The sequence below is a fragment of the Moschus berezovskii genome, chromosome 13 (genome assembly GCF_049115385.1).
Source record: "Moschus berezovskii isolate FMDL1 chromosome 13, NW_MosBer_1.0, whole genome shotgun sequence".
Classification (NCBI taxonomy): Eukaryota; Metazoa; Chordata; class Mammalia; order Artiodactyla; family Moschidae; genus Moschus; species Moschus berezovskii.
Genome location: NC_142472.1, coordinates 92,848,462 through 92,863,152, shown reverse-complemented (window position 1 = coordinate 92,863,152; position 14,691 = coordinate 92,848,462).

Below are 14,691 nucleotides of genomic sequence, written 5' to 3'. Positions count from 1 at the left end.
ACACTTTATGGACTCAATTCGAGTTGAGGCCCTATTCCCATTTAACGCCTCGAGAGTAAACCAGGTGTTCCGTTCCAACAAAAAAGGAGACCTGCCTTCCCTGAAGAAACGCGAGAGATTTCCTGAGGTACCCGTCGCAACTCGAGAAACACGACAAAATTATCCGCTCAATGAGAAAATGAGGATGAGGAAATTTTACCTTGCAGAATCTCAAGAGAAATACCACATTACCTCTTGAAAGGCAAAACGGTACTTGACACCCTTTATACGACTCAGAAATTTCACTAACATCAGTCCACATTGGATAGGAGAATACATTTTCTGGACTCAGTTCTACATGAGACCCTATTCCCATTTAACGGCTCGAGAGTAAAACGGAAATTCCCATTCCAAAACCAAAGGGGACCTGACTTCCCTGATGAAAGCCAAGAGAGTTCCTGAGGTCCCCGACGCAACTCGAGAAGCACTCAAAACTTCCCGCCGAAATTCGTGAAACACCACAAAATGAATTTCTCAATGCGAGATGAGGAAATTTTGCGATGCAGCATCTCAAGAGAAATACCACATTCCCTCTTGAAAGGCAAAACGGTACTTGACACCCTTTATTCAACTCAGAAAGTTCCCTCACACAGCTGTCTCCTTTGGAGAGGAGAACACAGTTCATGGACTCAATTCGAGATGAGCCCCTGTTCAGATTTAAGGGCTCGATAGGAAAACGGAAGTTCCCCTTCCAACACCAAAGGGGAACTGACTTCCCTGAAGCAACACCAGCGAGTTCCTGAGGTCCCCGTCGCAACTCGAGAAGCACCTCCAACTTCCCGCCGCAACCCGAGAAACACCCCAAAACTGTCCCCTCCATGCGAGATGAGGAAATTTTGCGATGCAGCATCTCAAGAGAAATACCACATTCCCTCTTGAAAGGCAAAAAGGTACTTGACACCCTTTATTCGACTCAGAAAGTTCCCTCACACTGCCGTCCCTTTCGAGAGGAGAACACACTTTATGGACTCAGTTCGAGATGAGCACCTGTTAACATTTAAGGGCTCAAGAGGAAACCGGAAGTTCCCCTTCCAACACCAAAGGGGACCTGAATTCCCTGAAGCAACCCCAGCGAGTTCCTGAGGTCCCCGTCGCAACTCGAGTAGCACTCCCAGCCTCCTGCCGCAACTCGAGAAACACCCCATAATTATCCACTCAATGCGAGATGAGGAAATTTCCAATGCAGAATCTCAAGAGAAACACCACTTTCCCTTTTGTGAGGTAAAAAGTCACTTGACACCATTTATTCGACTCAGAAATTTAAGTCAAACAACCGTCCCCATAGGAGAGGAGATCACACTTTATGGACTCAATTCGAGATGAGCCCTGTTCACATTTAAGGGCTAGAGAGGAAACCGGAAGTTCCACTTCCAACACCAAAGGGGACCTGACTTCCCTGAAGCAACTCCAGGGAGTTCCTGAGGTCCCCGTCGCAACTCGAGAAGCACCCCCAGCTACACATCGCAACTTGAGAAACACCCCAAAATTATTCCCTCCATGCGAGATGAGGAAATTTTGCCATGCAGCATCTCAAGAGAAATACCACAGTCCCTCTTGAAAGGCAAAAATTTACTTGACACCCTTTATTCGACTCAGAAAGTTCCCTCACACAGCCGTCTCCTTTGCAGAGGAGAACACACTTTATGGACTCAATTCGAGATGAACCCCTGTGCACATTTAAGGGCTCGAGAGGAAACCAGAAGTTCCCCTTCCAACACCAAAGGGGACCTGACTTCCCTGAAGCAACCCCAGCGATTTCCTGAGGTCCCCGTCGCAACTCGAGAAGCACCCGCAGCTTCCCGCCGCAACTCGAGAAACAACCCAAAATTATCCCCTCCATGCGAGATGAGAAATTCTGCGATGCAACATCTCAGAGAAATACCACATTCCCTCTTGAAAGGCAAAAATGTACTTGACACCCTTTATTCGACTCAGAAAGTACCCTCACACAGCCGTCCCCTTTGGAGAGGAGAACACACTTTATGGACTCAATTCGAGATGAGCCCCTGTGCACATTTAAGGGCTCGAGAGGAAATCGGAAGTTCCCCTTCCAACACCAAAGGGGACTTGACTTCCCTGAAGCAACCCCAGCGAGGTCCTGAGGTCCCCGTCGCAACTCGAGAAGCACCCCCTGCTTCCGGCTGCAATCGAGAAACACCACAATATTATCCCCTCAATGCAAGTTGGGGAAATTTTGCGACGCAGAATCTCAAGAGAAATACCACATTCCAGCTTGAAATACTAGACACCCTTTATGCGACTCAGAAAGTTCCCTCACCCAGCCGTCCCAATTGGAGAGGAGAACACACTTTACGGACTCAAATCGAGAAGAGGCAATATTCCCATTTAACGGCTCGAGAGTAATCCGGAAGTTCCCCTTCCAGCACAAACGGGGACCTGACTTCCCTGAAGTAACTCGAGTGAGTTCCTGAGGTCCCCTTCGCACCTCGAGGAATACCTCCAGCTTCCCGCCGCAATTCGAGAAACACCACAAAATTATCCCCTCAATGCGAGATGAAGAAATTTTGCGCTGCAAAATTTCAAGAGAAATCCCACATTCCCGCCTGAAAGGGAAAAGGGTATTTGACACACTTTATTCAGTTCAGTTCAGTTCAGTCGCTCAGTCGTGTCCGACTCTTCTCGACCCCATGAATCACTGTACGCTAGGCCTCCCTGTCCTACACCAACTCTCGGAGTTCACTCAAACTCATGGCCACAGAGTCGGTGATGCTATCCAGCCATCTCATTCTCTGTCGTCCCCTTCTCCTCCAGCCCCCAACCTCTCCTAGCATCAGAATCTTTTCCAGTGAGTCAACTCATCGCATGAGGTGGCCGAAGTATTGTAGTTTCAGCTTTAGCATCAGTCCTTCCAATGAACACCGATGATTGATCTCCCTTAGAATGGACTGGTTGGATCTTCTTGCAGTCCAAGGGACTCTCAAGAGTCTTCTCCAGTACCACAGTTCGAAAGCATCAGTTCTTCGGCGATCAGCTTTCTTCACAGTCCAACTCTCACATCCATACATGACCACGGGAAAATCCATAGCTTTGACTAGACGGAGCTTTTTTGGCAAAGTGATGTCTCTGCTTTTTAATATACTATCAAGGTTGATCATAACTTTCCTTCCAAGGAGTAAGCGCCTTTTAATTTCATGGCTTCAATCAGCATCTGCAGTGATTTTGGAGCCCCCCAAAATAGAATTGTGACACTGTTTCCACTGTTTTTCCATCTATTTCCCGTGAAGTGTTGGGACCAGATTCCATAACCTTTGTTTTCTGAATGTTGAGCTTCAAGCCAACCTTTTCACTCTCCTCTTTCACTTTCATCAAGAAGCTTTTGAGTTCCTCCTCACTTTCTGCCCTAAAGGTGGTGTCATCTGCATATCTGAGGTTATTGATATTTCTCCCAGCAATCTTGATTCCAGTTGTTCTTCTTCCAGCCCAGCATTTCTCATGATGCACTCTGCATATAAGTTAAATAAGCAAGATTACAATATACAGCCTTGACGTACTCCTTTTCCTATTTGGAACCAGTCTGTTGTTCCATGCACAGTTCTGACTGTTGCTTCCTGACCTGCATGCAGGTTTCTAAAGAGGCAGGTCAGGTGGTCTGGTATTCCCATCTCTTTCAGAATCTTCCCCAGTTTATTGTGATCCACACAGTCAAAGGCTTTGGCATAGTCAATGAAGCAGAAATAGATGTTTTTCTGGAACTCTCTCGCTTTCTCCATGATCCAGCGGATGTTGGCAATTTGATCTCTGGTGCCTCTGCCTTTTCTAAAACCTGCTTGAACATCTGGGAGTTCACGGATCACATATTGCTGAGGCCTGGCTTGGAGAATTTTGAGCATGACTGTACTAGCGTGTGAGATGAGTGCAATTGTGCGGTAGCTTGAGCATTCTTTGGCATTGCCTTTCTTTGGGATTAGAATGAAGACTGACCTTTTCCAGTCCTGTGGCCACTGCTGAGTTTTCCAAATTTGTTGGCATATTGAGTGCAGCACTTTCACAGCATCATCTTTCAAGATTTGAAATAGCTCAAATGGAATTCCACCACTTCCACTAGCTTTGTTCGTAGCGTTGCTTTCTAAGGCACACTTGAATTCACATTCCAAGATGTCTGGCTCTAGGCCAGTGATCACATTTTCGTGACTATCCTGGTCGTGAAGATCTTTTTTGTACAGTTCTTCTGTGTATTCTTGCCACCTCTTCTTAATATCTTCTGCTTCTGTTAGGTCCATACCATTTCTGTCCTTTATCGAGCCCATCTTTGCATGAAATGTTCCCTTGGAATCTCTAATGTTCTTGAAGAGATCTCTTGTTTTTCCTGTTCTGTTGTTTTCCTCTATTTCTTTGCATTGATCACTGAGGAAGGCTTTCTTATCTCTCCTTGCTATTCTTTGGAACTCTGCATTCTAATGCTTATATCTTTCCCTTTCTCCTTTGCTTTTCGCTTCTCTTCTTTTCACAGCTATTTGTAAGGCCACCTCAGACAGCCACTTTGCTTTTTTTTGCATTTCTTTTCCATGGGGATGCTCTTGGTCCCTGTCTCCTGTACAATGTCACGAACCTCCATCCAGAGTTCATCAGGCACTCTATCTATCAGATCTAGTGCCTTAAATCTATTTCTCACTTCCACTGTATAATCCTAAGGGATTTGATTGAGGTCATATCTGAATGGTCTAGGGGTTTTCCCTACTTTCTTCAATTTAAGTCTGAATTTGGCAATAAGGAGTTCATGATCTGAGCCACAGTCAGCTCCTGGTCTTGTTTTTGCTAACTGTATACAGCTTCTCCATCTTTGGCTGCAAAGAATATAATCAATCTGATTTCGGTGTTGACCATCTGGTGATGTCCACGTGTAGAGTCTTCTCTTGTGTTGTTGGAAGAGGGAGTTTGCTATGACCAGTGCGTTCTCTTGACAAAACTCTATTAGACTTGGCCCTGCTTCATTCCGTGCTCCAAGGCCAAATTTGCCTGTTACTCCAGGTGTTTCTTGACTTCCTACATTTGCATTCCAGTCCTCTATAATGAAAAGGACATCTTTTTTTGGGTGTTAGTTCTAAAAGGTCTTGTAGGTCTTCATAGAACCGTTCAACTTCGGCTTCTTCAGCGTTAGTGGTTGGGGCATAGGCCTGGATTACTGTAATGTTGAATGGTTTGCCTTGGAAACGAACAGAAATCATTCTGTCGTTTTTAAGATTGCATCCAAGTACTGCATTTCGGAGTCTCTTGTTGACCATGATGGCTACTCCATTTCTTCTAAGGGATTTCTGCCCACAGTAGTATATATATAATGGTCATCTGAGTTAAATTCACACATTCCAGTCCATTTTAATTCACTGATTCCTAGAATGTCTATGTTCACTCTTGCCATCTCCTGCTTGACCTCTTCCAATTTGCCTTGATTCCTGGACCTTACATTCCAGGTTCCTATGCAATTTTGCTCTTTACAGCACCAGACCTTGCTTCTATCACCGGTCACATCCACAACTGGGTACTGGTTTTGCTTTTGCTCCATCCCTGCATTCCTTCTAGAATTATTTCTCCACTGATCTCCAGTAGCATACTGGGCACCTACAGACCTGCGGAATTCCTCATTCAGTATCCTGTCATTTTGCTCTTTGATACTGTTCATGGGGTTCTCAATGCAAATATACTGAAGTGGTTTGCCATTCCCTTCTCCAGTGGACCACATTCAGCTGTGGTTCATGTGATCAGATGAAGTAGATTCCTGTGATTATGATTTCAGTGTGTCTGCCATCTGAAGCCCCCTCGCAATACCTACCATCTGATTTGAGTTTCTCTTACCTTGGGTGTGGGATATCTCTTCACAGCTGCTCCAAGAAAGCACAGCTGCTGCACCTTACCTTGGATGAGGGGTATGTCCTCAAGGCCGCCCCTCCTGACCTTGAACGTGAGGTCCTCTCGTTCCTCCCCCGCACAGCCACCGCCTATTGGAGGTGGGGTACCTCCTCTGGGCCGCCTGCCCTGGCCTCAGGCATGGGGTAGCTCCTCACCGCTGCGCATCTTTGCATGGTCGGTTGCGCAAGGGCCGGCTTCTCTGGAGTCTGCGCGGGCGGGGCCTGCGTATCCCGCGTCTGGTGGGCGGGGCCGGGGTCTCTCCCATCTGGGCGGGCGGGGCCGGGTTCTCTCGCCTCTGCGCGGGCGGGGCAAGGGTCTCTCGCATCTGCGCAGGCGGGGCCGGCTTCTCTTGCGTCTGCGCGGGCGGCGCCAGCAATAGCGTCTGAGCGGGCGGGGCCGAGGTCTCTCGAGTCTGAGCGGGCGGGGCCGGGGTCTCTCGAGTCAGCGCGGGTGGGGAAAGCCTCTCTCGCGTCTGCGCCGGCAAGGCCCCTGTCTCTGGCGTCTCAGCCGCCTGGGCCGGCATCTCTCCTGTCTGTGCGTGTGGGGCTGGTATTTCTCCCGTTTGCACAGCTGGGTGAGACTCAAAAAATTCCCTCAAACAGTCGTCCCCATTGGAGAGGAGAACACACTTTACGGACTTAACTCGAGAAGAGGCCCTATTACCATTTAAAGGCTCAACAGTAATCCCGAAATTCCCCTTCCAACACAAAAGGGTTCCTGACTTCCCTGAAGCAGCCAGAGAGAATTCCTGAGGTCCTCTTTGCTACCTGAGAAGTTCAACCAGGTTCCCGCCGCAACTCTAGAAACACCACAAAATTATCACCTCAATGCGAGATCAGGAAAATATTCCGCTGCACAATTCAAGAGAAATCCCACGTTCCGCTGGAAAGGCAAAACTGTATTTGACACCCTTTATGCGACTCAGAAAATTCCCTCACACAGCCATCCCCATTGGAGAGGAGAACACAATTTATGGACTCAACTTGGGAAGAGGCCCTATTCCCATTTAACGGCTCGAGAGTAATCCCGAAATTCCCGTTCCAGTAGAAAAGGGTGACTAACTTCCCTGAAGCAACACAAGTGAGTTCCTGAGGTCCCTGTCGCAACTCGAGAAGTACCCCCAGCTTCCCGCCTCAAAAGGGGAAACACCAAAAATTTTCCGCTCAATGTGAGATGAGGAAATTTTGCACTGCACAATTAAATAGAAATCCCACATTCCCGCTTGAAAGGCAAAAGGGCACTTGACACACTTTATGTGATTCAGATAGTTTCCTAACACCCGTACTTATTGGAGCGGAGAACACACTTCATGGACTCAAATCTAGAAGAGGCCCTATTCCTTAGGTTCCCGTTTCAACTCCAGAAGTATCCCCTACTTCCCACCACAACTCGAGAAACAACACAATATTATCCCCACAATGCGACATGAGGTAATTTTGCGCTGCAGAATCTCAAGGGAAATCCCACATTCCCGCTTGAAAGGCAAAAGGGAACTTGGCATACTTTATGCCCCTCAGAAAGTTCCCTAAAGTCCGTCCCTATTGCAGAGGCGTACTCAATTTATGGACTCAAATCCAGAAGAGCCCCTATTCCCATTAAAGGGCTGGAGAGTAATCCGGACGTTCCCCATCCAGCACAATGGGGGAACTGACTTCCCTGAAGTAACTCCAGTGAGTTCCTGAGGTCCCCGTTGAAACTCGAGAAGTACCCCCAGCTTCCCGCCGAAATTCGGGAAACACCACAAAATTATCCCCTCAATGCGAGAGGAGGAAACTTTGCGCTGCAGAATCTGAAGAGAAATCCCACATTCCCAATTGAAAGGCAAAAGCGTACTTGACTCCCTTTATGTCACTCAGAAAGTTCCCTAACATCCTTCCCCATTGGAGAGGAGAACACACTTTGTGGACTCAACTCCAGAAGAGGCCCTATTCCATTTAAAGGGCTCCAGAGTAATCCGGAAGCTCCCCTTCAAGAACAAAAGGGGTCTTGACTTCCCTGAAGTAACTGGAGTGAGTTCCTGAGGTCCCCGTCGCAACTCCAGAAGTACCCCCGTCTTCCCGCCTCAATTCGAGAAACATCACAAAATTATCCCCTCAATGCGAGATGAGGAAAATTTGCGCTGCAGAATCTCAAGAGAAATTCCACATTCCCGATTGAAAGGAAAAAGGGTACTTGACTCCCTTTATGCGATTCAGAATATTCCCTAACATCCATCCTCAGTGGAGAGGAGAACATATTTTATGGACTCAAATGGAGAAGAGGCAATGTTCCCTTTTAATGGCTCGAGAGTATTCCGGAAGTTCCCCTTCCAACACAAAAGTGGACTTGACTTCCCTGAAGCAACCCGAGCGAGTTCCTGATGTCCCCGCCGCAACTCGAGAAGTACCCCCAGCTTCCCGCCGCAATTCGAGAAACACCACAAAATTATCCCCTCAATGAGAGATGAGGTTTTTTGCGCTGCAGAATCTCAAGAGAAATCCCACATTCCCGCTTGAAGGCAAAAGCGTACTTGACACACTTTATGCCACTCAGAAAGTTCAATAATATCCGTCCCATTGGAGAAGATAACACACTTTAGGGACTCAACTGGAGAAGAGGCCCTATTCCCATTAAAGGGCTCAAAAGTATTCCGGAAGTTCTCCTGCCAGGAAAAAACGGGCCTGATTCCCTGAAGTAACTCAAGTAAGTTTCTGAGGTCCCCATCGCAAGTGGAGAAACACCACAAAATTTTCCCCACAATGTGAGATGAGGAAAATTTGCGCTGCAGAATCTCAAGAGAAATCCCAGATATCCGCTTGAAAGGCAAAAGGGTACTTGGCTCCCTTTAGCCTACTCAGAATGGTCCCTAACATTCGTCCTCAGTAGAGAGGATAACACACTTTATGGACTCAACTCCAGAAGAGGCCCTATTCCCAGTAAAGGGCTCAAGAGTAATCCGGAAGTTCTCCTGCCAGGAAAAAAAGGGGCCTGATTCCCTGAAGTAACTCGAGAAAGTTCCTGAGGTCCCCTTCGCAACTCGAGAAGCACAACAAAATTATCCCCTCAATGAGGAAATTTTGCGCTGCAGAGTCTCAAGTGATATCCCACATTCCCGCTGGAAAGGCATAATGGTACCTGACTCTCTTTAGGCGACTCAGAATGTTCCCTAACATCCGTCCTCAGTGGAGAGGAAAACACACTTCATGGACTCAAATGGAAAAGAGGCTATATTCCCATTTAAAGGCTCGAGAGTAATCAAGAAGTTCCGCTTCCAATACAAAAAAGGACTTGACTTCCCTGAAGCAACCTGAGCGAGTTCCTGAGGGTCCCGTCTCAACTCCAGAAGTACCCCCTGCTTCCCACCCCAACTCGAGAAACGACACAATATTATCCCCTCAGTGCGAGATGAGGTAATTTTCTGCTGCAGAATCTCAAGAGAAATCCCGCATTCCCGCTTGAAAGCAAAAGGGAACTTGACACACTTTATGCCACTCAGAATGTTCCCTAACATCCGTCCCCATTGGAGAGGCATACGCACTTTATGGACTCAACTCCAGAAGAGGCCCTATTCCCATTAAAGGGCTCGAGACTAATCCGGAAGTTCCCCTTCCAGCACAAAAGGGGACCTCACTTCCCTGAAGAAACTTGAGTGAGTTCCTGAGGTTGCCATCTAAACTCAAGAAGTACTCCCAGTGTCCCGCCGCAATTCGAGAAACACCACAAAATATTCCCCTCACTGCGAGATGAGGAAATTTTGCGCTGCAGAATCTCAAGAGAAATCCTACATTCCGGCTTGAAAGGCAAAAGGGTACTGACTCCGTTTATGCGACTCAGAATGTTCCCTAACATCCTTCCTCAGTGGAGAGGAAAACACACTTTATGGACTCAAATCGAGAAGAGGCATTTTTCCCATTTAACAGCTCGAGAGTAATCCGGAAGTTCCCCTTCCAACACAAAAAAGGACTTGACTTCCCTGAAGCAACCCAAGCGAGTTCCTGAGGTCCCCGACGCACCTCGAGAAGTACCCCCAGCTTCCCGCCGCAACTCGAGAAACACCACAAAATTATCCCCTCAATGGGAGATGAGGAAATTTTGCGCTGCAGAATCTCAAGAGAAATCCCACATTCCCGCTTGAAAGTCAAAAGAGTACTTGACTCCCTTTAGGCGACTCAGAATGTTCCCTAACATCCATCCTCAGTGGAGAGGAGAACATATTTTATGGACTCAAATGGAGAGGAGGCAATATTCCCTTTAAACATCTCGACAGTAATCCGGAAGTTCCCCTTCCAAAACAAAAGGCGACTTGACTTCCCTGAAGCAACCCGAGCGAGTTCCTGAGGTCCCCGCCATAGCTAGAGAAGTGCCCCCTGCTTCCCACCACAACTGGAGAACCACCACAAAATTATCCCCTCAATGTGAGATGAGGTTATTTTGCACTGCGGAATCTCAAGAGATATCCCACATTCCCGCTTGAAAGGCAAAAGGGTACTTGACACACTTTATGCCACTCAGAAAGTCCAAAAATATCCGTCCCCATTGGAGAGAATAACACACTTTATGGACTCAACTACAAAAGAGGCCCTATTCCCATAAAAGGGATCGAGAGTAATCCGGAAGTTCCTCTTCCAGCACAAATGGGACCCGATTCCCTGAAGTAAGTCGAGTAAGTTTCTGAGGTCCCCATCGCAACTCGAGAAACACCACATAATTATCCCCACAATGTGAGATGAGGAAATTTTGAGCTTCAGAATCTCAAGAGAAATCCCAAATTCCCGCTTGAAAGGTAAAAGGGTATTTGACACCGTATAGGCGACTCAGAATGATCCCTAACATCCATCCTCAGGGGAGAGGAGAACACACTTTATGGACTGAAATTGAGAAGAGCTAATATTCCCATTTAACGGCTCGAGAGTAATCCAGAAGATACCCATCCAACACCAAAGGGGACTTGACTTCACTGAAGCAAGTGAGTGAGTTCCTGAGGTCCCCGTCGCAACTCGAGAAGTAACCACTGCTTCCATGGGAAACATGACCAACGCAACAAAGTTATCCCCTCAATTCGAGACGAGGTCATTTTGCGCTGCAGAACGGAAGAGAATTCACACATTCCCTCTTGAAAGACAAAAGGGTACCTGACTTCCTTTGTGCCACTCAGAAAGTTCCCTAACATCCATCCCCATTGGAGAGGAGAACACACTTTATGGACTCAATTCGAGATGAGCCCCTGTGCACATTTAAGGGCTCGAGAGGAAACCGGAAGTTCCCCTTCCAACAGCAAAGGGGACCGGAATTACCTGAAGCAACCCCAGCGAGTTCCTGAGGTCCCCGTCGCAACTCGAGAAGCACCCCCAGCTTCCCGCCGCAACTCGAGAAACACCCCAACATTACCCCTCAATGCAAGGTGAGGAAATTTTGCGATGCAGCATCTCAAGAGAAATACCACATTCCCTCTTGAAAGGCAAAAAGGTACTTGACACCCTTGATACGAATCAGAAAGTTCCCTCACAGAGCCATCCTCTTTTAGAGGAGAACACACTTTATGGCCACAATTCGAGATGAGCCCCTGTGCACATTTAGGACTCGAGAGGAAACCGGATCCTCCCCTTCCAAAAGCAAAGGGGACCTGACTTCCCGGAAGCAAACCCAGCGAGGTTCTGAGGTGCCCGTTGCAACTCGAGAACCACACGCGGCTTTCCGCCTCAACTCGAGAAACAACCCAAAATTATCCCCTCAATGCGAGATGAGGAAATTTTGCGATGCAGCATCTCAAGAGAAATACCACATTCCCTCTTGAAAGGTAAAAAGTTACCTGACACACTCTACTCGACTCAGAAAGTTCCCTCACACAGCCGTCCCCTTTGGAGAGGAGAACACACTTTATGGACTCAATTCGAGAGGAACCCCTGTGCACATTGAAGGGCTCGAGAGGAAACCGGAAGTTCCCCTTCCAACACCAAAGGGGACCTGACTTTCCTGAAGCAACCCCAGCGAGTTGCTGAGGTCCCCGTCGCAACTCGAGAAGCACCCCCAGCTTCCCGCCGCAACTCGAGAAACACCCCAAAATTATCCCCTCCATGCGAGATGAGGAAATTTGGCGATGCAGCATCTCAAGAGAAATACCACATTCCCTCTGGAAAGGCAAGAAGGTACTTGACACCCTTTATTCGACTCAGAAAGTTCCCTCACACAGCAGTCCCCTTTGGAGAGGAGAACACACTTTACGGACTCAATTCGAGAGGAGCCCCTGTGCACATTGAAGGGCTCGAGAGGAAACAGGAAGTTCCCCTTCCAACACCAAAGGGGACCTGACTTCGCTGAAGCAACACCAGCGAGTTCCTGAGGTCCCCGTCGAAACTCGAGAAGCACCCCCAGCTTCCCGCCGCAACTCGAGAAACACCCCAAAATTATGCCCTCCATGAGAGATGAGGAAAGTTGTCGATGCAGCCTCTCACGAGAAATACCACATTCCCACTGGAAAGGCAAAAAGGTACTTGACACCCTGTATTCGACACAGAAAGTTCCCTCACACAGCCGTCCCCTTTGGAGACTTTTCGGACTCTATTCGATAGGAGCCCCTGTGCACATTGAAGGGCTCGAAAGGAAACCGGAGGTTCCCCTACTAACACCAAAGGGGACCTGACTTTCATGAAGCAACCCCAGCGAGTTCCTGAGGTCCCCGTCGCAACACGAGAAGCACCCCCCAGCTTCCCGCCGCAACTCGAGAAACACCCCAAAATTATCCCCTCCATGCGAGATGACGAAATTTGGCGATGCAGCATCTCAAGAGAAATACCACATTCCCTCTGGAAAGGCAAACAGGTACTTGACACCCTTTATTCAACACACAAAGTTCCCTCACACAGCCGTCCCCTAAGGGGAGGAGAACACACATTATGGACTCAAATAGAGAAGAGCCCCTCTGCACACTGAAGGGCTCGAGAGGAAACCGGAAGTTCCCCTTCCAACACCAAAGGGGACCTGACTTCCCTGAAGCAACCCCAGCGAGTTCCTGAGGTCCCCATCGCAACTCGAGAACCAACCCCAGCTTCCTGCAGCAACTCGAAAAACGCCCCAAAATTATCCCCTCCATGCGAGATGAGGAAATTTTTCGATGCAGCATCTCAAGAGAAATACCACATTCCCACTTGAAAAGCGAAAAGTTACTTGACACCCTTTATTCGACTCAGAAAGTTCCCTCACACAGCCGTCCCCTTTGCAGAAGACAACACACTTTATGGACTCAATTCGAGTTGAGCCCCGAGCACACTGAAGGGCTCGAGAGGAAACCGGAAGTTCCACTTCCAACACCAAAGGGGACCTGACTTTCCTGAAGCAACCCCAGCGAGTTCCTGAGATCACCGTCGCAACTCTAGAAGCACCCCCAGCTTCCCGCCGCAACTCGCGAAACACCCCAAAACTGTCCCCTCCATGCGAAATGAGGAAATTTGGCGATTCAGCATCTCAAGAGAAATACCACATTCCCTCTTGAAAGGCAAAAAGGTACTTGACAGCCTTCATTCGACTCAGAAAGTTCCCTCACAGAGCCGTCCCTTTGGAGAGGAGAACACACTTTATGGACTCAATTCGAGATGAGCCCCTGTGCACATTTAAGGGCTCGAGAGGTAACCGAAAGTTCCCCTTCCAACACCAAAGGGGATCTGACTTGCCTGAAACAACCCCAGCGAGTTCCTGAGGTCCCCGTCGCAACTCGAGAAGCACCACCAGCTTCCCGCCGCAACTCGAGAAACACCCCAAAATTATCCCCTCCATGCGAGATGAGGAAATTTTGCGATGCAGCATCTCAAGAGAAAAACCACATTCCCTCTTGAAAGGCAAAAAGGTACTTGCCACCCTTTATTCGACTCAGAAAGTTCCCTCACACAGCCGTCCCCTTTGGAGAGGAGAACACACTTTACGGACTCAATTCGAGAGGAGCCCCTGTGCACATTTAAGGGCTCGAGAGGAAACCGAATGTTCCCCTTCCATCACGAAAGGGGACCTGACTTCCCTGAAGCAACTCCAGCGAGTTCCTGAGGTCCCCGTCGCAACTCGAGAACCACCCCCAGCTTCCCGCCGCAACTCGAGAAACACCCCAAAATCATCCCCTCCATGCGAAATGAGGAAATTTGTCGATGGAGCATCTCAAGAGAAATGCCACATTCCCTCTTGAAAGGCAAAAATGTACTTGACACTCTTTATTCTACTCAGAAAGTCCCTTAGAAAGCCGTCCCATTTGGAGAGGAGAACACAGGTCATGGACTCAATTCGAGATGAGCACCTGTGCACATTTAAGGGCTCGAGAGGAAACCGGAAGTTCCCCTTCCAACACCATAGGGGACCTGACTTCCCTGAAGCAACCCCAGCGAGTTCCTGAGGTCCCCGTCGCAACTCGAGAAGCACCCCTAGCTTCCCGCCGCAGCTCGAGAAACACCCCAAAATTATCCCCTCCATGCGAGATGAGGAAATTTGGCGATGCAGCTTCTCAAGAGAAATACCATATTCCCTCTGGAAAGTTAAAAAGGTACTTGACACCCTTTATTCGACTCAGAAAGGTCCCTCACACAGCCGTCCCCTTTGAGAGGAGAACACACTTCATGGACTCAATTCGAGATGAGCCCCTTTGCACATTTAAGGGCTCGGGAGGAAACCGGAAGTTCCCCTTCCAACAAAAAAGGGGACCTGATTTCCCTGAAGCAACCCCAGCGAGTTCCTTATGTCCCCGTCGCCACTCGAGAAGCATCCCCAGCTTCCCGCCGTTACTCGAGCAACACCCCAAAATTATCCCCTCCTTGCAAGATGAGGAAATTC